Below are 25,634 nucleotides of genomic sequence, written 5' to 3' on the forward strand. Positions count from 1 at the left end.
GTCAGTGAACCAAGAGAGTTAGGGTCATCAGGTGCTATTGATAAATACAGTTGTTTGTCATCAGTATAGCTGTGGTAGCTCACATTATGCCTTGAGATAATCTGACCTAATAGAAGCATGTAAATCGAAAAGAGCAGTGGACCCAGGATAGAGCCTTGTGAAACACTATATAGAATGTTGTGTGTTTTTGAAGTATAATTACCACAACTAACAAAGAGTTTTCTACCTGCCAGGTAGGACTCAAACCAATTTAAGACACTGCCAGAGAGATCCACCCATTGACTAAGGCGATTTCTAAGAATATTGTGATCAATGGTATCAAATGCGGCACTCAGATCTAAGAGGACGAGAACAAATACATGGCCTCTGTCTGCATTTACCCGCAAGTAATTTACTATTTTCACAAGTGCAGTTTCTGTACTGTGAATTGTTCTGAAACCCGACTGAAACTTATCAAGAATAGCATGTTTATTGAGGTGGTCATTTAGCTGCATAATGACTGCCTTCTCCAGGATTTTACTTAAGAAAGGCAGGTTAGAAATAGGTCTAAAATTTTCAAAAGCAGAGGAGTCTAGATTATTTTCCTTGAGCAGAGTTTTAACTACTACAGCAGTCTTAGAAATGATCACCTCATTTGTACCAGCACATTTAAATCAGAAAATGAGATCATACATAATAGTAAACTTTTTATTTTGTTCATTGATAACAGTTTGCATATACAAAGTCTTATTTGGTGTAATCAGGTACTTACCCATGACTCTTAATAATTAAGTATTTTGGGACTTCACATAATAATTAATGCAAAGGGGTCTTCCTGAACTTTACTACTTATCTGTATGCTGATTGGTATAATTGAAATGATTCATAATCATTTTATGTAAATAAAACTAGCTTATTAAAAACAGCTTCCTGGTAGATTTCTTTAGTCTGCCATGCTGTATTAACAAGAGCATGTGGTACTCCACCAACTGATGTACATTGTAAATAAAGGATGCCCATGTTTGGAGTTCATTCAGAACGATGACTTGAGACTCTTCATTATTTACTGAGTATTTTCCACAACAGAGCTTCTTAACAAAATATCAGTTTTCTCTTTCCATGAAACAAACGTTTCCATCAGGTCGGGTGCCAACTGGAGTTTTCAAGAGACGTAAAGCAAAATGAACAACACAGCAATGGTGGCATGAGGGAAGAACAGGCAGTGAACTGGGGATAGCAGTTTGTAAAACTATGAAAGTGCAAGTAAAAGGAACTTGCACTTTTTTTTTTTTTACACGATTGTGCACTGGAGCTACTCACTAGAGGAAAAAGGATGAGCCATACCTCAAAAAAGAAGTAATAGCTAACACCTATCAGTTTCCTCAATCAAGCAATCATGTGCAGCACAGGAATATCATACTGTCAAGGTCTGATTAATACTTTGGGCTTAGTTCTGTTTGGAAAGTGCTGTCCATTTGCAACCTTGGTTTAGCTAAAAGAGGTTTTAGAATGTTATGTTAAAAAATACTAATTAATCTTGCATTGTATGTGATAATCAGCCATTTGTGCAACACTAAGAATAGTATTCTTTAAATAACACTGTAATTTTCAAAAATATTTTTTTCTGTCTTAAAGGTTGTATAATTAGCTTTTGTTGTGAAATGACAGTCTTCCGTTCGGTTTATAATTCACTACCTGCTGATCCATGGGATTATGAGTTTACCAGTATGCGTTGTGGCAGTAGGGGCAGGCAATGTAGGCGGCTATGTGGTATTTCAGACAATGTGTAGGTGAAAGGAGTACAGGGTTTTCAATTAGTTCTAATTGCTTCTTTTGATTTAAAAATAGATGTACTACTATTTAAATCTATGTCACATTTCTGCTTTGTCTTAGTTTGTGGATAGATGTTTAATGTGCCTCACTTTTTCATAAGAGAATAACATTAAGCTTTAAGTAAGTGTATATAAGTCAATCAGTCTTTATCTTTTAATTCAATCAACTGGAATAAAAATGAAAGCAAAATAAAAATATTCAAATACAAGGCAAGCAATAAGGAAACATATGTGCAGTGAGGAAAACCTATTGATTTATATGTGTATATATTATGAAGGTTTACTCTGTGGACAAAGGGTTGCCAGTCTGGAAATTGCAGCAATAAGAACAGGACCAAAAAATGCCATTTGAGGCATCCAGAAGGAATGACACCACCAGGAGACAGTAACCCATGAAAATGCATTAGATGTCCCAAGAGGGCAACAAAAAAGAACACCTGGGAACTACAGACTGAGTTGTGTCCTGGGTGGAGGTATATAATACTGAACCAGGACACTAGTTATAAGGTGATCCGACAAGATGCTAGAGGGACTTGACTCTTCTTCTAATGAGAAAGTAATGCCAAAGAGGACTTGAACAAGTGCACTTTTTGAACAGGACAGAATGATTTTTGTAAAGGACTGGAAGAGAGAACAAAGTCAGAGTCACTCAAAGTCTGCTAATCAGATGTCAATTCTATCTTTTGTCAGAACAGAAATTCAGAAAGAAAGAATTCTAAAAGAAAACTCAAGGAAATGATTGCCAAACAGATGACAGGTTTTCATCCAGTCTCATATAATTTAAAAGTAAAAAGAACAAACTTTAAAAAGTCTTGTCGATGACATCACTATTGCACTGTCAGGGGGGATTGTGGGAAATATTACCTGGATAATGAACGACATGAAATCCACAAAGTAGTTGCACTTATTGCCCATATAAAATAGAGTTAAATGATAAAAATAAAATATATAGTTTTTAATAAAGTCTTTGGGTAAAATACAAACAAGATACAAACTTGGGTCTGAAAAGATCCAAAAAGACCCCCAGAAGACCATGATCACTTTTAAAAAGTGCATTAAAAAATTAAAGAAGAATCCAATCATAATAATAATGATGAGTGACCTCTGGGTCTATGGAAGGCAAAAGTGTTGCCAGAGCAATAGATGTTAAAACATTGTTTATAATAATATTTATTATTATTACTTATATGTAGAAATTGAGCATCTGAGACATCACTGCTATCTTTCTTCAGGGAGAAAAACAACATTTCTCATTCTTTTTTGTAAAGAAAGCAGTCTGTAATACTTAGACGTGATTACTAGAGCATCACCATGTTTTAAAGTGGCAATCATCCCAGTCAATCTAACAAGCATTAGACATGTTACCATAGACAACATGGTGATTGCCATAAAAAGATGCAATCAAAATAATGGCACATGCAAACAGTGGCACACAAAAGGCAACTGCAATTAAATGATCCAACAATAATAATATAATAAAAGTTCCTAAAGTCCAATAATGGAATCAAACAAAACAAAACAAAACAGAATATTAATGTGTTCCTAACCAAAAGCTGTGAAAAAATAGAATGAGTTACCCTATTAAGAAATTGAGTATTCAGAGACAGAGTCTTTCTAAATTAACTGAAGACTCTCAGATGCTGGACTAGTAGAGCCCACTAAAGGGAGGTTAAGTCTGGTGTTCCAGTATAAAAGGAATGACAGCCCAGACCCCAGAACTATTCTGGGAAACATTTGAACACAGCAGGAATAACCAGAAATATGGGGAGAATGTGAAAAGCCACAAAGGATGGGAATTAAACAGCAGTCAATTCATTGTAAGTTAGTAACCCGTCTTTTGAGCCTCAATCATGCACTATATCAAACAGATTAATACATTTATATACAATATACTTTTGAAAGCTTGTTATTGTTCACTTCATTTACAATTAATCAAATAAATATTTTGCATCTCACCATCTCAAAGAAAGTTATAATCAATGCTCATATATACATCTTATTCCAAAAACCATTGCAAATTTAGGACCTTATTCTAAGTGGGCAAGTAATCTTGAAGATAAATGTTTTAAGAGTGTTAGTGTCTTCTTCCATATATAAAACATTGAGAATAGTAATAAGCATACATCCTGCTGTAGTGTTTGTGTCAATATAATTTTTTTTAGTAAAACATTGTTAAGCTTACATGGTCTTTGAAAGTCAGCCTTTACTAAGCATATATATTGTTTTTGGCAACTAGGGTAGGATGAGCTAAATATGAAAATTATGTATGGAAGTGGATGCCACAAGGACAATCATTGGACCACGGTCACATATTGATAATATTGAAGCACAAGTAGTACATTAGGATTAAATATTTAAAATTTTCAAGACAGAGAAAACAGCATTTGGTTAGCTGATAGTATTTACTTAAAAAATAAGAATAGGAAGTGTATAAGCAAAGTTCATTCTGGAAAAGCTGAAAGGCAAAGCAGAATTCAGAGTATTTTACATAGTTAGCCAGTCTGTTTGCAACCTCAGGCAGTGTTTGATTTCCATGGGATTCAACCTTGACTTGGTGACAATGAGTTAGTGCCATTTTTCACTCTTTTGAAAAACTGTCTGTTCTTCTAGCAGAAAGAAAACAAATTGTGTGCACTTATTTGAATGAAAAGCAAAAGAATGTCTGTCTTTGATTAAGCTTTCTTTAAGATGTGTTCTCTCGGTTTAGTTCAGTTGGTGCTTTGTTGAAAAAATTGAGCTTTCAGGTGCTTTTCTGACATGCTTATAAAGAGCTCAGCTCAGTTGTAAAACTGGACAGTTTGAGTGGAGCCACGGACATTTAAATGGAGTTTGCTATTTGCTTAGCTGTTGATCGCATTCTAAAGAGTTCTGTCTCTGGCAAGAAATCATTATTTTCATTTTTTTAATTAAGGATTTATAATCTGTAACTACTGAAATGGATCATCTGTGGAATGTCATCTGGGACTGAAGGAAGACTGTATGAACCACCCCTGTTGTGCATTTTTTTGTATTGCTTACATATGATGCTGTGGGTTATTATGCAAATAATAAAGTAAAAGTTAAATCAATGCCACTGTCAAACTGCCCTAAGCAAGCAGAGAAGTTAAGATCATTTCTCGTCTAACTTAAGGGCTCAAGAGGATGGTTTTGAAAAGTTGTCTATTAGTGGTAAAGTAGGCTGAAGTAAAGGAGTTAAAGAAAATGACAGCTATAGTCAGTGAAGCAGCCTGCCATTAGAAGTTCCCAGGGCTGAATATGTGGGGTACAAAATGAACACTGAGACAGCTAAGAGGTTAAATGTAACAGTTGTATAGCTGTTTTTGATATTTCTTCCTATACCCCATTAAGAAAAGAACCTGAGAGGTTAGAGGATACCTTTCATGTTAGGTGAATGTCACAGGTGATCTGATAACATAATAAAAAAAGAATAATATTACATCCAGCAAAAGTTTTTTTGTGATCACACATAAGGATAGATTAGTGCTGTGATTGCTTTCTGCATAACTTTCTCAACCCTAAAAAGCAATAAAAACAAAATTAAGATCATTTAGTGCATATTTGAGTGTTGTACCTCCACCCAAACAAATTTTGTGAAAGACTATGTTGCTAAAATTTGCAAGCCAGCTATGGATTGACATTATGGCTTTATGCTAAAACAGATGCTGAGGGATAAGACTTCCTGCAGCATTAAAGATGATGCAATATAAAACCCAAGACTTAAAGGCACTGTAAAGCAAATGTTTTCAAAAGAAGCAATAAATAAGAATGTGAAAGACCTGTAAGAAAAAGAATGTGGTCATATCATAAATGAATATAAAAATGGACGCATACTCCAAGAGTACTGCCAAGATGGAAAGCAGAGAATGTCACAGATGCAAAGGAATAAATCACATAAATTCTAAGTATAGCTGCAAACATGAAAAATGTCATGCTTTTGGAAAAATAGGGCACATGACAAGGGCTTGTTGCCAGAGAAAACAGATGAAGAGAAAGCTGTAAAAGGTGCACTGCACTGTACACACAAAATGAAAGGCAATGAAAATGAAAGTGACAGTACAGACAGTACATTAAGCTGCTTTATGCACTGTTTGAGGAATATGAGCAGAAAAAAGCCTGAGCAGAGTGGATACATGTATTATTGAAATGACACTGAATGGTAAAAATGTGAAATTTGAAATTGGCACAGACAAAAGTGTCAATGTTATGAATGAGAAAAACTTTAAAGGAACTCAAAGACATACAAAATATCCTCAGATGAGACTGTCAAAGGTTTTTACTTGAGGTTACCATGGGTAAGGGAGAAACCTTAAATATCAATAGCAAATTAAAAAGAATGAAGCGTGTGAGACCAGTGAAACCTGACAAAAATGAAAATAAGTCATTTCAATTTAATCTATAAAAATGTGTCAATTTTTGATAACGAATTTGTTTAAAAGTCACTACGGCAACAATGTATGTTTCAGCAGAAGTCACAAAATTCTTTCACCATAGGGTTACTACCTTACATTTTGTGTGTAAATATGAATAATAAAATAAAAACACCAATAAAGGAATATATCATTGCACCTGTTAAGTATGCTTATGAAAGTCACATGTTGTTCCAGTATCAAAGAATGATAGTTGTATAAAACTCTAAGAAAAGTAAAAAGCTCATTGGAAACATGCCTTCTGATGTCACATGTTGACAAACTATTTACTCATTTACTTGGCAAGACATTTCCTAGACTAGGGGGGCATTTTTCGTACGTGGATTACTCGTTTGGCCAGATGTAATTGTTGACAATTTGGCGTGATCCTGGATCTGTCGGTTTTTCGAAACTCTTGCTGGATGTGTTGTCATAGCAACACATCCAAACCCTCAAACCTGCTCGGAGCAGGTTTGTTCTATGTAAACAAGGATTAGCTCACACATTTAATCAGTGTCTGTGCATGGAATTCATTCAGTCATGACTTCTCTGTTCATGAATGAGCGACCAATTGATATCGATACGCAAATTATAAAAACAGAATTTCATATAGAGAGGGGTTTGCGAATTGGCAAGATCCTTTATTGCTCCCGGAGGAAATTCTTTTCGAAAGATACCGCTTTAGCCGAGGGGTAATATTGTACCTCAAAGATTTATTAGCACCTTATATTCGAAGTCAAACTAGGCGAAGTCGGGCTCTCACAACCACACAGACAGTATGCATTGCTTTGAGGTTTTTTGCAAGCGGCACTTTTTTTATATACTGTAGGCGATGCGGAAAATCTATGTAAAAGTGCAGTTTGCCCAGCAATTTGTAAAGTCTGTTTGGCTCTGAAATATTTCCTTCGGGTTTTCATAGTGTTTCCTGGACACCTGCGTGTGCAGACAATAAAAGAGGTGTTTCATGCCATTGCAGGTAGGTAATACACAGGTAAAAACACCCACAGTTCCATAAAGAATCTCACAATCAGCCTAACATTCTCATTACCCAGGGTTTCCAAATGTGATTAGGGCACATGGGACTGATCAGAGTGGAATTTGATTTGGAAAATGTACCTCTCCTCCTTATGAATAATCAGACACAGTGTCTTCATCAAATATTTGACCTTTGTCAATATCTCGTTGGTCAGACACAAGTTCTAGGGATATGACATTCCCTGCAACTGACCCAACTAAAAAAGAGGGCTATATGGAACATACCTATGGCACACATTGAGGACAAATATATGCAATGACCATCCTTTACCTGAAATGAAGTGACCACTGCATCATGGATATATATATACTGCGGTGGGTTGGCACCCTGCCTGGGATTGGTTCCCTGCCTTGTGCCCTGTGTTGGCTGGCATTGGGTCCAGCAGACCCCCGTGACCCTGTGTTCGGATTCAGCGGGTTGGAAAATGGATGGATGGATATATATATATATATATATATATATATATATATATATATATATATATATATATATATATATATATATATATATATATATATATACATACAGTACATACACAGACACACACACACACACACATAAATACATACATTCACAGGTCCATAAGTATTTGGACAGAGACACAATTTTCATAATTTTGGCTTTGTATGCCACCACAATGGATTTAAAATAAAGCAATCATTATGTGATTGAAGTGTAGGTTGAAGTGTAGACAAAGTCTACAATCAAGAGAAAACTACATGAAAGTAAATATAGGGTTTGTCACAAAGTGCAAAACACAGGTAACTGTCAAGCATAGGAAGGACAGATTAGACTTTGCCGGAAAACATTTTTTAAAAGCTTGTCCAGTTCTCAAATAATTTTCTTTGAACAAAGGAAACTAAGATCAATATGTACCAGAACGATTGAAAGAGAAGAGTATGGAGAAGAAAAGGAATGGCTTATGATCTGATGCATACCACATTATCTATAAAACATGGTGGAGGCAATGTTATGGCATGGGCATGCCTGACTGCCAATGGAAGTTGGTCACTGGTGTTTATTGATGATATCACCGCTGGCAGAAGTAGCAGGATGAATTCTGAAGTGTACAGGGACAAAGCTTCACAGTACAGATGGACAATGAGCCAAAACATACTGCAAAAGCAAACCAAGTGCTTTTCATCACAAAGAAGTGGAATATTCTCCAACGTCAATCAACTGACCTCAACCAAATTGGACATGTACAGTATTTGACTTGTTGAAGACAAAACTGATGGCAGAAAGTCCAATGAATAAGCAGCAACCAACGACAGCTGCAGTAAAGGCCTGGCAATGCATCAGTAGGGTGGAAACCCATCATTGGGAGTTGGCCATTGGTTCCAGACTTCAGACAGTCATTGACTGTGAAGATTTTCAACCAAATATTGAAAATGATCATTATATTTATTTAATGAGCCACTGAAAATAGGTTGACCATGTATAAAAATATCTGTCATTTCCAAACAGCTCATATAGTATTTTTGGTAAACCCCTTAAATTAAAGATGAAAGTCTACACTTCAATCCCATAATGATTGCTTTATTTCAAACCAATTGTGGTGGCAAACAGAGCTAAAATTATGAAAATTGTGTCCCTGTCCAAATACTTATGGACAAACCATCCGCCATCCAGTATCTGGCATTCATGCTCAGGCATAATGTCCTTAGCCATCCACAAGAGAGCTGCAGTTGCCAATGAACAAAGACAACAAGATGCCCAAAGAAAAAGGGACGTAAGGGCTAGCATATCTGTTAAACAGAGGTTCCTAAATGCACAATGCAATTAAAACTTACGGATTTAGCATTGTGCCCGTTTTACTAAATAGGTGTTTTGCTATGCCATAAATTTATATATTTACTCAGAGCGGTTAATGAATGTTTAATACCATTGGTGTCAAAATGAAATATATATACTGTATATGTATTTCATATACTGTATATAAATCAATAAATTGTGAAAAACATGCATAATTAAACAAAAGTCACCTAATTATTATGAAATACAAAGACATTATTTTATTTTTATTACAGAATTTATTTCACAATGGTCTTATTTTTACAGATCAATTTTATTTCGCAATGTGACTTTTCTGAACAGCACATTTCCAAATGACTATTATTCACGTGAGCATTTTTTTAAAGTTTATTATCTAATTTATATATACAACTGCACTTTTGCATGCCATTATTTATTTCTTAATTGCTATTTCATTTATTTAATTTTGGCACAAATGGTATTCCATAAAAGAAAAAGAAGAAGAAAAAGTGAGATATATAGGATGTAAAATAGATACATAAGGTTAGCGTCCAGTGAAAGAGATACTGAAATATGTAAGATTGTAAGACTTACATAGATGTGTTAAATTTCTACCACAGGTTTACTGAAATATCCCTTTATGCTACCAAATGTATGAACTTTTGAGGAAAGATATGAATTGGGAACTGGAAAAAAGGCAAGATAATGCATTCGAGACATTAAGAAGCTACTTAGATAGTCAAAGTTTTAGTTCAAAATACTTCCTATAAGGAGCTCATTTGTGTAATGATTCAGATCATGCAAGAGGTGTTATGTTATGACACATCATGGAATATAAAACAGACAAATTAACACCTCCTCAGATCGATTCAAATGTAGTGAAAATAGACTTTTAATAATCCCACATGAATATAAATTTGTATATAAACTGGGGAAGTACTGTGATGATGTAGATGTGTTGGGCAAACTACAAATTCCAGAAGAGATATCTGAGGATGACCAGGTTGAACAAATTTTAATGCTAGATCATATACTGTGCATATTGTTAAAGAACAGATAAAGACATAAAGCTTAAGCTATGATGTTATGTCTAGTGCATTAATGCACATTAGAATGATTGTCTAAGGAGTAGCATTTTTGCAGCAAATTTTCCAGTTTCATCTGCGACCTTGCTTGTCACATTTGTACCATAAAATTCACTGCTTAGACCTGCTTAGTTAAACGTTCTTTTTTCCCAGCATCCAATGATGCTTTGTGAGGTCAGAAAAACATCACAGAGCCTATATTGGATAGAACAGCCCCCCAAGTGTATAATGCTGATCCCTTGCTCATCTAAGCGTATGTCTGTGTTTACTTATAATGCAAAGTGTGCCAAGTGTATGATATAGCAGCAAAGCTGTCAGTATATAAATTGCACAGCCAGCATCAATTTATGTGGGGAAAGGAGAACACATAAGATACCACATTGTTGATGAAGTGATCCACGGGTGAATACAATGTAACACGGCAGACAAGACAATGTATGCAAAAGCAAGAATAAACAATTGTTTTTCTTTGCATATGTAGGCACCTGCCATTAAATCATGTATATAAATGAATGTGATTCATTGTTTGTGTATATAATTAAACTAGCAAAATACCCGCGCTTCGCAGCGTAGAAGTAGTGTGTTAAAGAGGTTATGAAAAAGTAAAGGAAACATTTTAAAAATAACGTAACATGATTGTCAATGTAATTGTGTTGTCATTGTTATGAGTGTTGCTGTCATATATATATACATATACACATATACACACACATATACACACATATACAGATATATTATATATACATATACACATATATTTTTTATATATATATTTTTTATATATATATATATATATATATATATATATATATATATATATATATATATATATATATATATATACATACATACATACATACATACATATACACACATAGATGCACTTACAATAACATAGAAATCAATATAAACAACATTAACATCATTATCATATGAGAATATGAAGTAATATATAAGAAGCACATTTCATATAAATATAAATTATTAAACAGTAAAATCTTCTTCTATAATTTGCTACCGTGGCTTTTCGTTGGTCTGTCCAGGATTTTAAATCACCTGTAGCTTGCAAACCGTTTCACCTATTGACTTGAAATGTGGTACACATATAATACGTCACGTCTGCTATCCGCTTTATGGGTGATGATTGTATTACTCTTTTTATGTTTATTTTATTTTAGAATCAACTCCTATCTGCGCACACCAGGGCGGCCGTGGGCAGATGCGTATGGTGTATTCACTCCATGTTATCGTGCATTGCGCTGTCAGTGGTATTTTGATAAAAGAATTTGAACAATATATAAGAAGCGTATAAATTATTAAACAGTAAAACATTAACATTTAAGAAGTAAAGTTACATTGAGTACTACTGCAGTGCCTTCGGGTATACCTCATTTTTTCTTTGCCCATTACATGCTTAAATGTATACATTTTTTGGTGTACCTACCCGAGAACACGCGACATATAACCGACCATGGGAGAAGCATGGATTTTAAACATGCGTTGAGTTCATCTGCTGGTCTCCCTCGTGGAATAACTGGTAATGTTTGACTAAAATGTACAGCGAGTAAAACGACATTACCTCCTTTTTTTTTTTTATGATCTGTGAGATCTTGCTTTTTTCGGTTCAAGGCTTCATAAGCTCTTTTATGTTCCATGGTGTACTTAATAAGTACTAATTATCCCAAACCATCATCTTTGAATGTTGCAAGACTTTCGCCTTGTATGTAGATCGGGGTAATTACATTCATTGCATTCCTAGTCTGAATCACAATCTGATTGTATGGGTGGTTACCTGGCACTGTAGGGTTGCCACCCGTCCTTTAAAATACGGAATCGTGCCGCGTTTGAGAATGAAATTGCGCGTCCCGTTTTGAATCAATACTGGACGGGATTTATCCCGTATTTTTTTAATCATTTTTTTTTTAAAGCAGCGTCTCATGCAAATCATCCCACACGCATTTTATGAAGATGCCTCCTTTCCTACTTTTGATTGGGTAATACTTGATGTCATCGTTAGTTTGATTGGTGTTTTTAACTGTCCAGTGAGGAGGGCGTGTCTTTTAAGTACAGTCTGCAAAGTGTTGGCACTGAGATGTGGCGTCAGCGTCATATTTGAAGCCCCTAACGTTGCGGTCAGCAAGTCGGCTAACATCCGCCATGTGCCGTCTTTCAGTTGCGAGAAGCAGATCATAGAATGGTTGAAACTGTTGCCCCTAACGTTGCGCCACGGCGTGTGGTTCGTTTATACCTCGTGTCTTCTCATTAAACTTTTATCTCGCGAATATGTTATTGCAATCCGCAGCGGGAGCGTTTCTATAAACTTTATTTAAACTTACGTTTTACACCGTGGTTTGTTTCCCTTATGAACATGCTTGTATGCTTAACTCGCTCCGTTCTCAATTGTTTAATTAATTTTTTGCTCTTCGCTGTTTGCGGCTGTTCCTCCATTTCCCCCTACTTCGTTCTTTTATCTCGCGAATATGTTATTGCAATCTTTAACGGGAGCGTTTCAATAAACTGATTGAAAATAGTTTTGCATTTACCTTTTTAGTAAAAGGCGAGCTTTTAAGCCTGAGAAATCACCCCGTAAATGCACACGTTTAATTGGACATGTGTTAATATGTATGCTTACACAGTATTAAAAGACAGTCAAAAATTAACGTCATTTACCTTCGTTCCCGCGTGCGACTCGTGCTGTAAATCTCTTCCTTGTTTTTAGTTCACGTGATTACGTAGGAGGCGTGATGACGCGATACGTGACTCCGCCTCCTCCATTACAGTGTATGGACAAAAAATATGTTCCAGTTATGACCATTACGCTTTGAATTTCGAAATGAAACCTGCGTAACTTTTGTAAGTAAGCTGTAAGGAATGAGCCTGCCAAATTTCAGCCTTCCACCTACACGGGAAGTTGGAGAATTAGTGACGAGTCAGTCAGTCAGTGAGTGAGTGAGTCAGTCAGTCAGTCAGTGAGGGCTTTGCCTTTTATTATTATAGATACGTAAGCAATCATTTCAGCATAGCTGTGCTAAAATCTTTTTTTTTCTACTAACATTTACATAAAGTATCACGTTGCTTTGGTTCTTCTATTTTCACAAAAAACCCATCATTTATTTTTGCATTTCTATGCATTGTCAGGTGTGATGTGTTTGTAATAACTTTGAGAGAGTGCCGTGTTTACTGCTGCTCTCTGTCCACTATGAGCAACTCTACATGTTCTCCCTATCTCACGTCAAATAAATGCTGGTGGTGTATTTTGTATTCCATTGTCATTTTTTACCTCACTGAAATAACTGGATCACTGACAGTTTTCAGATTTGTTTTTTTCTTCATCATAATGAAACAATGTAAGTGATTATAAGTGTGGCATTTTTTGTTGACTACTTAATAGTTGTCTGCAGAGGACAGACAGTGATTCAGATCTGGGAAACAATGTTCAGTAATGTCTAACACCAGCAGGAGAGGATTTGGCAAAGTAGAAAGAATATTGAAATGCAGTCAAGTGAGAGAGAGGCAGAGGAGAGAGACAGCAATGCACACCTGGGTACCAATGTAAAATAGTGCTCCATGTGGTGGTAATATGAGGTGTTTCATTTATAAAAAAAAAAAAAAATAGAAAAATATCAATCATATGCTTTGAATATAATCTTAGAATAACAACATGGGCATTTGAAGTGCATCAATTTAGGAAAAGTCAAAGAAGTGCACACTATGCTATAAGATGCCATAAGATATGAGAAATTTGTGTAAAAAACAGTTGACCCAACATTTTTATGACTTTTGTCTGTGTGACAGTGATGTTTTCTCTGTAAATTAATTGATGCCTGATACATGACATAATTTTCTCTTGCTTAGTACTGCTGCCTCACATCTCAGATCACATTTTTAACCACAATAATCAGTCTAGCATAATCGACTAACACTTCTTTGCCCTCAGGGACACTTTACAGCTTTAGCTAAAAGAGACTTATGGCTTCAGCATGCGCAGATGCTGCTTCTAAACATTCCAAGGAGAGCACATCATGGTGACGTCAGCTGAGCTATCTACTTTGCCCCCATCTTACAGTTTGTCATCACCTCCACAAATACTTATGACAATGTTATTGCATTTGTATCACATGCTGCCATTTTGTTTTTCTGTTTGATTTTCTGTTACAGGTGCATAGTTCAAACCCTGCGGGTATACTGATGATGACAATATGGCACAGCTGCTACTACAGGGCAGCCAGAATTGTCAATGCATGATGTAATTGGGACACTGATATACTGTATAACATGGTGTACGGGGGATGTTTTAACCTTTTCAACTGATAGATTTCAGGTAAACGGCCTTAATCCTGAAAGCTTCATCAACCTGAACAGAAGTGAAACGTATTCTGGGAAAGCTGAAAGGCAAAGCAGGACCTTTGAATGTTGGCAGCGTTGAGTGGCTTTTAATTCCCACGGGAATGGACTTTGGTGTATGTGATAATGTCTTAGTAATATTCCAGTGTTTTGAGAAACTGTCTGCTCTGCTAGAAGAAACAAAACCAGGTGAGTGTGCTTAATTGGGGTGAGAAGGAGGGAGAGGGAGTGGTTGCCTTTTTCAGAATTTTTCCACAAAGAGTTCTGTCAGTTCAGTTTTTAGTTTAGTTCAAGAGCTGCTTTGTTGCAAAAAATTGAGCATTTAGTTCAATTGCTTCCTTTCTGACACAATGATATGGGCCACAAACGTTTACGTGGAGCTTGCAATTTCCTTAGGAGTTTGATACAAGGAAAAACAGCTTGCTCTCTAGCAAGAAATCTTTCTTTTCATATTTTGATTAAGGATGTAAACTGTACAGTTAACTAAGGAGCTCGACCAACTGGGAAATGTCATCTGGGACTGAATAAAGACTGCATGAACTCACCCAGGTTTTATCATTTTTTGTATTGCTTATATTTGTTGCTTCTGGTTGTTATGGAAATATAATATTTAAGTAAAAGCTTAAACGCGATGTCTCAATCTGATTAATCATAAGTAGCATAGCTAAGAGGCTGGATTAATTATTATATGTCTAGCTGCAATGACTTAAGAGAACAAAGGAATCTTTTTGAAGCCTTCCTGTGGTGGAAAACTGGGCAGTAGTAAAGGAGTTAAAGACAGTCCCAGTCAGTGAGCAGCCTACCATTAGGGGTCCCTAGAGTTGAATTCAATATGGACCGTAAGACAGGTAAGAGGTTTCAGGTAACAGTTATACAGCTATTTTTACATTTCTTCCCATCCTCTGTTAAGAAAAAAGCCTAAGAGGTTAGTCAGTACTATTCCTTTTATAAGCATGTCACATGTGATCTGATAACACGATAAAACAGATAGCCTTACACTATCATTTGTTTGCAAGTGTCTGAATTATAAAAGATCTTTGTGCATTAGATATTTCAAACTTACCTAGGGATTTAGAACATCTTGCATATTTCTGTTGACTTTCAAGTTTAGCTTTTATTTTGGGCTTTGGTAATAGATTTTCTCAGTTTTTTTGCCTTTTTGATCCTTGCTTTGTTTACTGGCTTATGTACTCTCAAATCTCTCAGTACTGTGTCTTTTGCCTTTTTTTGACCTTCCATTTTCCACTTGGCAATAAATGTGTGGCATAAGTATCTTTTTTTCACACTAGACAAACTTCCAAGTTATACTCTTTTCAAAGTATAATCCAGAATGTATTTCATTAAAAGAAGAGTCACTCTAGTACACAAAAGTAAACACAGGTCACCAAAAAAATAACTAAATCACACAGGTTTTTGTTATCATTATTTTTTTTTTCTTCTAACAATTCTTCTAAAAAATAACATGGTCTAGCTTGGAAAGTCGTTAAAGTTCTACTGTCAACCACACTACTTGGTAACTTATCCCATATGAGTATGGCTCTCTGTGTGAAGAAAAACTTCCTAAAGTTTGTGTGAAATTTACCCTTAACAAATTTCCAACTGCATTCCAGTGTTCTTGATGAACTCATTTTAAAGTAACTATCTCAATCCACTGTACTAAATTAAACACTTTAATCATGTTACCTCTTAATCTTCATTTTCTCCTCACAGGTGGCGCAGTGGTAGTGCTGCTGCTATGCAGTAAGGAGACTGTGAAAGATTGTGGGTTCGCTTCCCGGTTCCTCCCTGTGTGGATAGCACTTTGAGTACTGAGAAAAGCGCTATATAAATGTAATGAATTATTATTATTATTATTATTATTCATTTTCTTGAACTGCTCTTTAACAGCTCTTTTAAACTTTCCTCACAACTCATGCTCTGGAATGAGCCTAGTTGCTCTTCTCTGGACCTCATCTAGCGCTGCTATCTCCTTTTTGTAGCCGAGCTGCACACAGTACTCCAGATGAGGCCTCACCAGTGCATTATAAAGGTTGAGCATAACCTTCTTGGACTTGTCACTCTACACATCAGGGCGCTATATAACCTAACATTCTGTTAGCCTTCTTAATGGCTTCTGAACACTGTTTGCCAGTTGATAGTGTAGAATCCACTAAGACTCCTAAATCCTTCTCATAAGGTGTACTTTCGATTTTCAGACCGCCCATTGTGTATTCAAACCTAATTTTTTTACTTCCTTTGTGGAATACTGTAATAATTTTCTTTGTTTGTTTAAAAGTAGATGCTTTAATATTTTTTTTTACAATATTGAAATTCCTTCCCTCTTTTCTTTTCTTTCAAACCTTAGATTTTTTGTCCCATCTTTCAAACACTACAACTGTTTTTCTTTTATATTTTCTTTTTAACTTAAAATGTGTCCCTTTTTTCTTTTAAACTATAAAATTTACCAACCATGAAGATAGCCTTCTGTTTTAGGTTTTGTAGCCCACTGATAAGGAAACTCTGCTCAACATGTTTTATAATTACTGTATGACATAATACAGGGAATAGTAATAGCATTGTCCACTGTGCTACGATATTAAAAAATCAAAACAAACCAAAAGTAAAAGACAGAAGTAAATATTTAAACTATGATAAAAAGAGAACCAAAACAGCATCAAGTATGTCAAAGTCAGGATATTAAAGTCTTATTTCGGTACAGTGGGCTTTGTGGATCTTGACAGATTGTACTTTGAAAAAGTAACTGAAAAAGAAAAAAGATAACAGGAAAGAAGTACTAATTTATGAAGAAGAACAATAACAACAAATGACTGCACCTTTACATGCAAAGGGATGGTGACCTATTTTTTTCATATTTAATTTTCATAGAACTGACAGAAACTATGGGGGATACATTAAAGCAAGACTTAACATGATATAACTTTGATAAGACATTCCAAAAGAGTGGAGTATTCATCAGTTCTGAACAACATAAAGACTAAGAAAGACAGTAAGATTTTTTTTACTTTTTTAATATGAAACCATACACCAATGATGACATTACAGTACTTGTGCATCAGTGATGAATGGGCTATACAGTACTTCAGATAAAAACATTAATTTGGTAAATGTTCTGATTGCTAATAAAGTTTTAAGATTTAAAAAGAGAATAGTATTTTCAGCATAAATACTCTTTATATGTTTTGCATAAGTAGTACTTGTAACAGATGTATCAAGTACACATGCTTCACTGGATAACAGGGTAGCCATAAATATACTGTACTCATTCATATCTCATGCAGATTATATGAAATGAAAGTTGTAGGTGTGTTTCCTGTGCTTTTTCCAGTTTCATCTTCTTTCCTACATTTTTATAAAATGTTTGCTCCTGAAAGTCACTCTTTACTCAGAAAACAACAACATGGAACCATATATGATTTAAATTCAATGATCCAATGAAACATTCACCACAGAGACAGGCCTTAATTGCTCGCAAACCCTTCAACAATTTCATAAGCCACTTCGAGAGTAGAGATGGTGATCAAGTCGTTTAAAGGCTAAATGCACTACGCTTTTAGAAATTATTTAGGCTTAAAGCATACACTACACTTAAATGAACCCTGAACTGACTCGCTACCATGCAGTATTTTGTGCATTTATTTAATTTTTAAAGAAGGAATGTGATTTGCATAGCAAGGGGTATTTTTGTCACAAGATGGTTTAGTCTTTTTAGCATAACATTCTGAATTACAGTTGAGTCAGCAGTACTTTTGTTTACAGTCTTCATTTATTTATCACATATGATGAATTTTACAATAAGTTGGCCGATTTATTAAAAGAGCATTAACTAAAAGGAAAAATGCATTAAATTTTCTCTTATGTTAAATGTAACTTTTTTCAGCTTCATAGCTACAAGATTAAAAATTATATTTGGAGAAATAGGCTTCATTTGAAAAGTACATAAATTCAATGTTCATATATGGACCATTTAGCAAATTTTATGGGACTGAAATTTTATAGTCAATTACATGTTTAGTGATCTGTTATGCTTATGCTGATGCTGCTGTCGATGAAATTAATTTTATATGACTTGGCACATAGCTTATATACATGACAGGTAGAGCGCTTTTATTGGTGTGATTTTTTTACCTTTTTATTGTTCAAAATCAACTTTGCGTGCTGAAATCTTTTCTTCTAAAGCTGCATTTTTTTTTAAACAATTAAAGTTTAACTGTAAAGTTAAGCACTTAAAACATTTTTATTTATAAATTGCTTTTAGAATGATAATGCCCTATAAAGTTACCAAATGCTTAATTAATTAAGGTAGATTAATCAGATGAATTACTTTACAAACTTAAGTCACATATTATTCTTAGTATTCCAACAAACACATGGCATGTTCAAAAACTGGTTACCTAATATAATACTGGTACTCCAAGACAAACCCCAGACCTTTATAACATTTAGAAAAAACCAGCATATTTTGCCAAATATCAGCTGAAGTCAAACTGTGGAAGGTGGGAGATCACATTGTACTTTACAGTCATGAGAGGCCATCTTCCTACTCCAAAACAGAGACTCATTTCTTAATTCTCTGATCCAATTCACCTCCCAACACTTTATAGAAAAATTGCTACTTAACATCTTTGACAAAAAATGTCCTGATTGTGGGGAAGAACCAACTCCTCAGCTTTAAATCTGCCAAAGAAACTACAGTATCCATCTTCAGAATTCTGCAACAGTATGGACCTGTACTTGAACTCAATGGGCAGCCTTCTTGAACATAACACAACATTGAAAACAACCATGCAGACCTGCTTTACATATATATGTGCCGAACTGGTTGACTTTAAAGAAAAGCAGGCAAATTAAATAGAGGTATTTGGGGTTTCCAGTCCATTGTATCTTTTTATGACTCAAAAATGAACATGCAGCCTAATGAGGTCACATACCACATAAATGGTGACAAAGTAGTCAATTACTATACTGTTATGGGTGTTTTGTCAAAGTTCTTCCAACCCGTAGCCTGAAGTTTAAACTGTGCCACTGTGATCTGAGGTTTATTCCACCTTACATTATTTTACTTAAAATGGATAATTGATGCCATTAATAAATACAGCTGAAGCCACACAAACCATCTGACAGCATGAAAAAATGACTGCCATGTAAGCAACCTGACAGGGAGATGTAAAGAAACAAGTAACAACAACTCAGGCAGGCTATTAAAAGAGAGTAGGTGTACTGCATGATCTGATGGTCAGTTTATTGTCAACAGTTGCAAAGTACTATTTCCATTTAACTTAGGCCAGCAAAACATTGTATCACCATGTTTGAAAAATTTAATGTTCTTATTTTGGAACCAAAGACTGTGAGAAGAATATAGAAGCCCTGGCACTGCACTGCACTGCAAAATTGAAGCTTACTTACGGACAGATGGGAAACTTTGCTCATGCTCATACCTAGGAAACATGTCTCCCATACTCTTAAAGTGGCCAACATTTACTACAACAATTCCACAACTGCATGCTTTGCAAGGAGCTTTCCTTCAAAATGGTGTTATTATGAGTGTCAGCCAATATTAAAAGAAGCTAAATGTATCAGTTCTTAGAGTTCATTTTCTTTTATAATTACCACTGTACCATTAGAGACAAATATATTTAATTTAATTTATATATATATATATATATATATATATATATATATTTATATATACTTATATATTATATATATATAAATATATACTTATACTTATATATGTATATACTAGGGGGCTTTGCACGTTAAGAAGATGAGGTCGGATCAACTGCTGGCTTGCTGCTGCTGTTGCTGAGCTGCGCATTTTGCTTGTCACGCTGTGTGTCAATCATTTAAAAGCCTGTACAACAGCTGTCCTTTTGTCTCACTGCCTTGTCTTGTGGGATGTTAAATTGTCTCCGAGAAAATCACGTGTGTTTTTATCAGATGAGAGCATAAAATAGAACTGATTCAAAATGGCTGAACTTCTGCTCACAGGGGTTTCAGGCAGGAAGGGGTGGGACCAGAAGGGCGGACAACGGAAGTCATGTCAATGGTGTAATGGTCGTCAATCTTTCGTTCTGCAGAGGGAGGAAGAGAGAAGGCATTAGAATACATCCCCTGGGTCAGCAGGTAATTGCCATCACCAAAGCCCTTAAGCTGCCTTTCACGTGCACACACGTGACTATATATATATTTATATATTTTTGGTTTAGTAAAAGCAAAAATCTCAAACAAACATATTCCCAGGGAGCGTACTCCCCCTACCAAATTCACAACCACATAGATGGTTGCAGAGAACTTTGGTCAGATGGCCATAGTGCAAAACATTACTGCTTAAAAAACAGAAGGAAAAAAACAGGATAGAAGAGGTTAGTAACTATTGCAAAACTTTAAAGTTCATAATACTGTAATATGGACTAATCTATTTGAATTATAAGTAAACCCATCCATCAATTATCCAACCCGCTATATCCTAACTACAGGGTCATGGGGGTCTGCTGGAGCCAATCATAGCCAACACAGTGTGCAAGGCAGGAAACAAACCCCGGGCAAGGTGCCTGCCCACCGCAGTATAAGTAAACCAAATTTTAAAAAGTTATCTTTTTTTAATATTTCATATTATTAACCTGGGGCGGAGGTGTCAAATATATACACCCAAAGCGAGTTGAAATCTGTGGCAGATTTTGAGGTCATGAGACTATAATCATAGGCTTTATTAGGGTCCTGTTACCAAAAAAAAACAGAAATAATTTTAACAAACTCTAAAAAGACCACTTTTGCCCAACAGTGTTACTTTAGATTTCAAATGCAATATGTGACTCACAATACTATGGAATCAGGTTTTTGTTCCAACAAAGTTCAGTTTTTTAATTGGACTCCTAATCTAATGAGGCAAGCTGTTATTTCCTAGTTTATACATTTTAAGGTCAATGTAAAAATAATTAAAATTAGTTTGGTATTTTTATTAGAATGTACCAAGCATTTATGAATACTATATTGGAATCATTTACAGTTCTTTTTTTAACTTACTTTTTACAGATTTCATTCTCCATTATTTAATAATGAGCACATAACTGAGGATGACAATGAAGTAGTTGCAATCTTTCAGCATTCAGTGTTGTGAAACTGGTGGGAACAAAAATTTGCAGCCACATGCAGTTGCAAGGATTAAGTTTGACTGAGTTTGCTATAGTTAAAACAATTAATGTAATTTAACAGTTAATTGGCTGGAATTCCAAACATTCAACCAATAAAAAAAGAATCACAGTCCTGTGTACTGTTTATGTCTATATTAAAGTATTACTATTAGACTGAACTATTCATTATCCATTAAAGACCAGTATTTAACTTAGCTGCTTACACTTTATTTGTAGGCACTGCTTTTAATCATATATAAAACATTGTTAAACAATTTAGAATTTTATTTAAGGGTGTTTAATAAAATATTGCAAAGTGCTTAGTGTTAAAGTTTTTTTTTGAGAAAATAACTAAATGAGATTGATCAGAACTTTAAGATAATGCATGGATTCTACATTTTTTCTGCATTATATACTTTATTTTTATGGCCTTTTTAAGTCAGCGACACTGTGAGTCTATCGAAAAACAACAATACAGTAATCCCTCCTCTATCGCGGGGGTTGCGTTCCAGACCCCCCCGCGAAAGGTGAAAATCCGCGAAGTAGAAACCATTTGTTTACATGGTTATTTTTATATTGTCAAGCTTGGGTCACAGATTTGCACAGAAACACAGGAGGTTGTAGAGAGACAGGAACTTTATTCAAACACTGCAAACAAACATTTGTCTCTTTTTCAAAAGTTTAAAAAGTGCTACCTAACAAGACAGAGATGACAGTTCCGTCTCACAATTAAAAGAATGCAAAAATATCTTCCTCTTCAAAGGAGTGCGCATCAGGAGCAGATAATGTCAGAGTGATAGACAGAAAAAAGCAAACAATCAGAAATCAATAGGGCTGTTTGGCTTTTAAGTATGCGAAGAACCACCGGACAACGCAGCTGCTAGGAAGGGAGCAATGTTAAGGTAGCCTTTCAGCATTTTTTTAGAGGAGTGTCCGTATCGTGAAACGTGGCTTAGCTCAGATGGCGCAGCTGTTTTAATCGAATCTGCGCCTCCGGATTACAGTTTTACTCGTGCTGATCGCCAAGGAAAGAGAGGTGGCGGACTAGCAAACATTTACTCAAGCAGGTTAAAATGTAAAAATATCAGTTTTGGTAAATTCAAGTCTTTTGAGTATCTCACCATTGTTATTCAGGGAGATTCTCACGTTCTAGTATTATCCGTGTATAGACCTCCAAAATTTAATGTGTCTTTCTTTGAGGAATTCTCTAACTTGATGTCAATCTTAATTACGAACCATGACACACTCTTAATAGTCGGCGACTTTAATTTTCATATAGATAATCAATGTGACCAAAAAGTAAAAGAATTTATGAACCTCCTGGACTCTTTTGATTTGAGACAGCTCGTTAATCAGCCTACACATAAAGCAGGTCATATGTTAGACGTAGTAATTACTAAAGGACTAAAAGTTGATATAAAGCAGGTCATTGATACGGGTCTATCAGACCATTTTCTTCTACTTTTTAATATAGAAATAATAATAGAAAACACTCATGAGAAGCATATTGTTAAAAAACGCTTCTTTGACTCATCAGCAACTTTAAAACTTACAAACATTCTAACCAATCAGTCCGTTTATAGTGCCAACTATAATAGCGAGGAGAATGTAAATAGTAAGGTGGAAAGATTTAATACTAAAGTGAGGGCTGCTGTTGACTTAGTTGCACCTGAAAAGACAGTTAAAAAATCTTCTAGCATTGTTATACCATGGAAGACCCAAAGAGTGTCTGATTTAAAGAGAACATGCCGTAGAGCTGAGCGTAAATGGAGGAAAACTAAACTAACTATTGACTATGAAATATTAAAAGTTAAAATAATAGAATACAATAACACAGTCCATCTTGAGAGGTGCTGCTATTTCTCTAAGATTATAAATAACAATGCTAGTAATCCCAGAGTTTTATTCTCGATGATTGATCGTCTGTTAAACCCAGGTAACTCAAAGGAATGCCTCCTAAGTACTTTCAGTAAAACCTGTGAGGCTATCGCTGTATTTTTCAATCAAAAAATTAATGATATTAGAAATAACATAGTATATCTCCCCAACACTAACGATCCTCCTAAACCCCAGTACTCCATAATAAACAAATTAAAGTCTTTCAGTAGGATAGATTTACCTGATTTACATAAAATAATTTCTCAAATGAAACCCTCCACCTGTGCCCTTGACCCAATACCAACAAATTTTTTCAAAGAAGTATCGGGCGTGCTTATTGATAATGTTCTTGACATAGTAAATTCGTCATTAGATACAGGGGTCTTCCCAGACTGTCTTAAGACTGCGGTAGTTAAACCCCTACTTAAGAAAAATAATCTCGACCCCTCTGCTCTTGAAAATTATAGACCCATCTCTAACCTGCCTTTCTTAAGTAAAATTCTAGAGAAGGCAGTCATTATACAGTTAAATGAGCACCTCAATAAACATGCTATTCTTGATAAATTTCAGTCAGGTTTTAGAACAAATCACAGCACAGAAACTGCACTCGTTAAAGTAGTAAATGACTTGCGGGTAAATGCAGACAGAGGCCATTTATCTGTTCTCATCCTCTTAGATCTGAGTGCCGCATTTGACACCATTGATCATAATATTCTTAAGAATCGCCTTAGTCAATGGGTGGGCCTCTCTGGCAGTGTCTTAAATTGGTTTGAATCCTACATGGCAGGGAGAAAATTCTTTGTTAGTTGTAGTAATTATAACTCAAAGACACATGATATTCTATATGGTGTTCCACAAGGCTCTATCCTGGGTCCGCTGCTCTTCTCAATCTACATGCTTCCATTAGGTCAGATTATCTCGGGACATAACGTGAGCTACCACAGCTATGCTGATGACACACAGCTGTATGTATCAATAGCACCTAATGACCCCAAATCTCTTGATTCCCTAACACAATGTCTAACCTGCATCTCAGAATGGATGAATAGTAACTTTCTCAAATTAAATAAAGAAAAAACCAAAATCTTAGTGATTGGCAATAATGGATACAATGAGGCTATTAGAAATAAACTGGATGCATTAAGATTAAAAGTCAAATCGGAGGTAAAAAGCTTAGGGGTAACCGTTGATTGTAATCTGAATTTTAAATCGCATATTAATCAGATCACTAGGACAGCATTTTTTCACCTAAGAAACATAGCAAAAGTTAGACCTCTTATATCATCGAAAGATGCAGAGAAATTAGTTCATGCGTTTGTTTTCAGTCGGCTAGATTACTGTAACGCACTCCTCTCAGGACTACCCAAAAAATACATCAATCGTTTGCAATTAGTGCAGAATGCAGCTGCTAGAATCTTTACCAGGAAAAGAAAATCCGAACACATTTCTCCAGTTTTGATGTCACTACACTGGTTACCTGTGTCATTCAGAATTGACTTTAAAATTCTGCTTATGGTTTATAAAGCTTTAAATAATCTCGCCCCGTCTTATATATCGGAATGTCTGACACCTTATATTCCAAATCGTAACCTCAGATCCTCAACTGAGTGTCTCCTTAGAATTCCAAGAGCAAAACTTAAAAGAAGTGGTGAGGCGGCCTTCTGCTGTTATGCACCTAAAATCTGGAATAGCCTGCCAGTAGGAATTCGCCAGGCTAATACAGTGGAGCACTTTAAAAAACTACTGAAAACACATTATTTTAACATGGCCTTCTCATAACTTCACTGTAATTTAATCCTGATACTCTGTATATCCAATTCATTATAATAACTATTCATTCAAAATCTGTACTAACCCCTACTCTCTCTTCTGTTTCCTTTTCCGGTGTCCTGTTGGTGGTGGCATGCGCCACCACCATCTACCCAAAGCACCATGATGATCCAACAATGATGGATGGATTAAAAGCCAGAAGTCTGTATGACCATCAGCATCAAGTGACTCTGTGAAAACCCGAACTACAAAGAGGACTATTTCATTTATGTTAGGTAGAGTGCCCAGAGGGGACTGGCCGGTCTCGTTGCCTGGAACCCCTACAGATTTTATTTTTTTTCTCCAGCCTTCTGGAGTTTTTTTTTTTGTTTTTTCTGTCCACCCTGGCCATCGGACCTTACTCCTTTCTATGTTAACTA

General features: G+C 35.4%; 1 long non-coding RNA gene across 1 annotated transcript in view; it reads right to left on the minus strand.

Moving 5' to 3' along the window:
- Positions 1–24,967, minus strand: part of LOC127527950 (uncharacterized) — a 140,933-nt gene extending 115,966 nt beyond the window's left edge. Inside the window, exon 1 of the long non-coding RNA XR_007935140.1 lies at positions 24,923–24,967. This is a non-coding gene — a long non-coding RNA (uncharacterized LOC127527950). The remainder of the gene's footprint in view (positions 1–24,922) is intronic.
- Positions 24,968–25,634: the final 667 nt, after the last annotated feature.

Source organism: Erpetoichthys calabaricus, chromosome 5, assembly GCF_900747795.2.
Source record: "Erpetoichthys calabaricus chromosome 5, fErpCal1.3, whole genome shotgun sequence".
In the NCBI taxonomy this organism is placed as follows: Eukaryota; Metazoa; Chordata; class Cladistia; order Polypteriformes; family Polypteridae; genus Erpetoichthys; species Erpetoichthys calabaricus.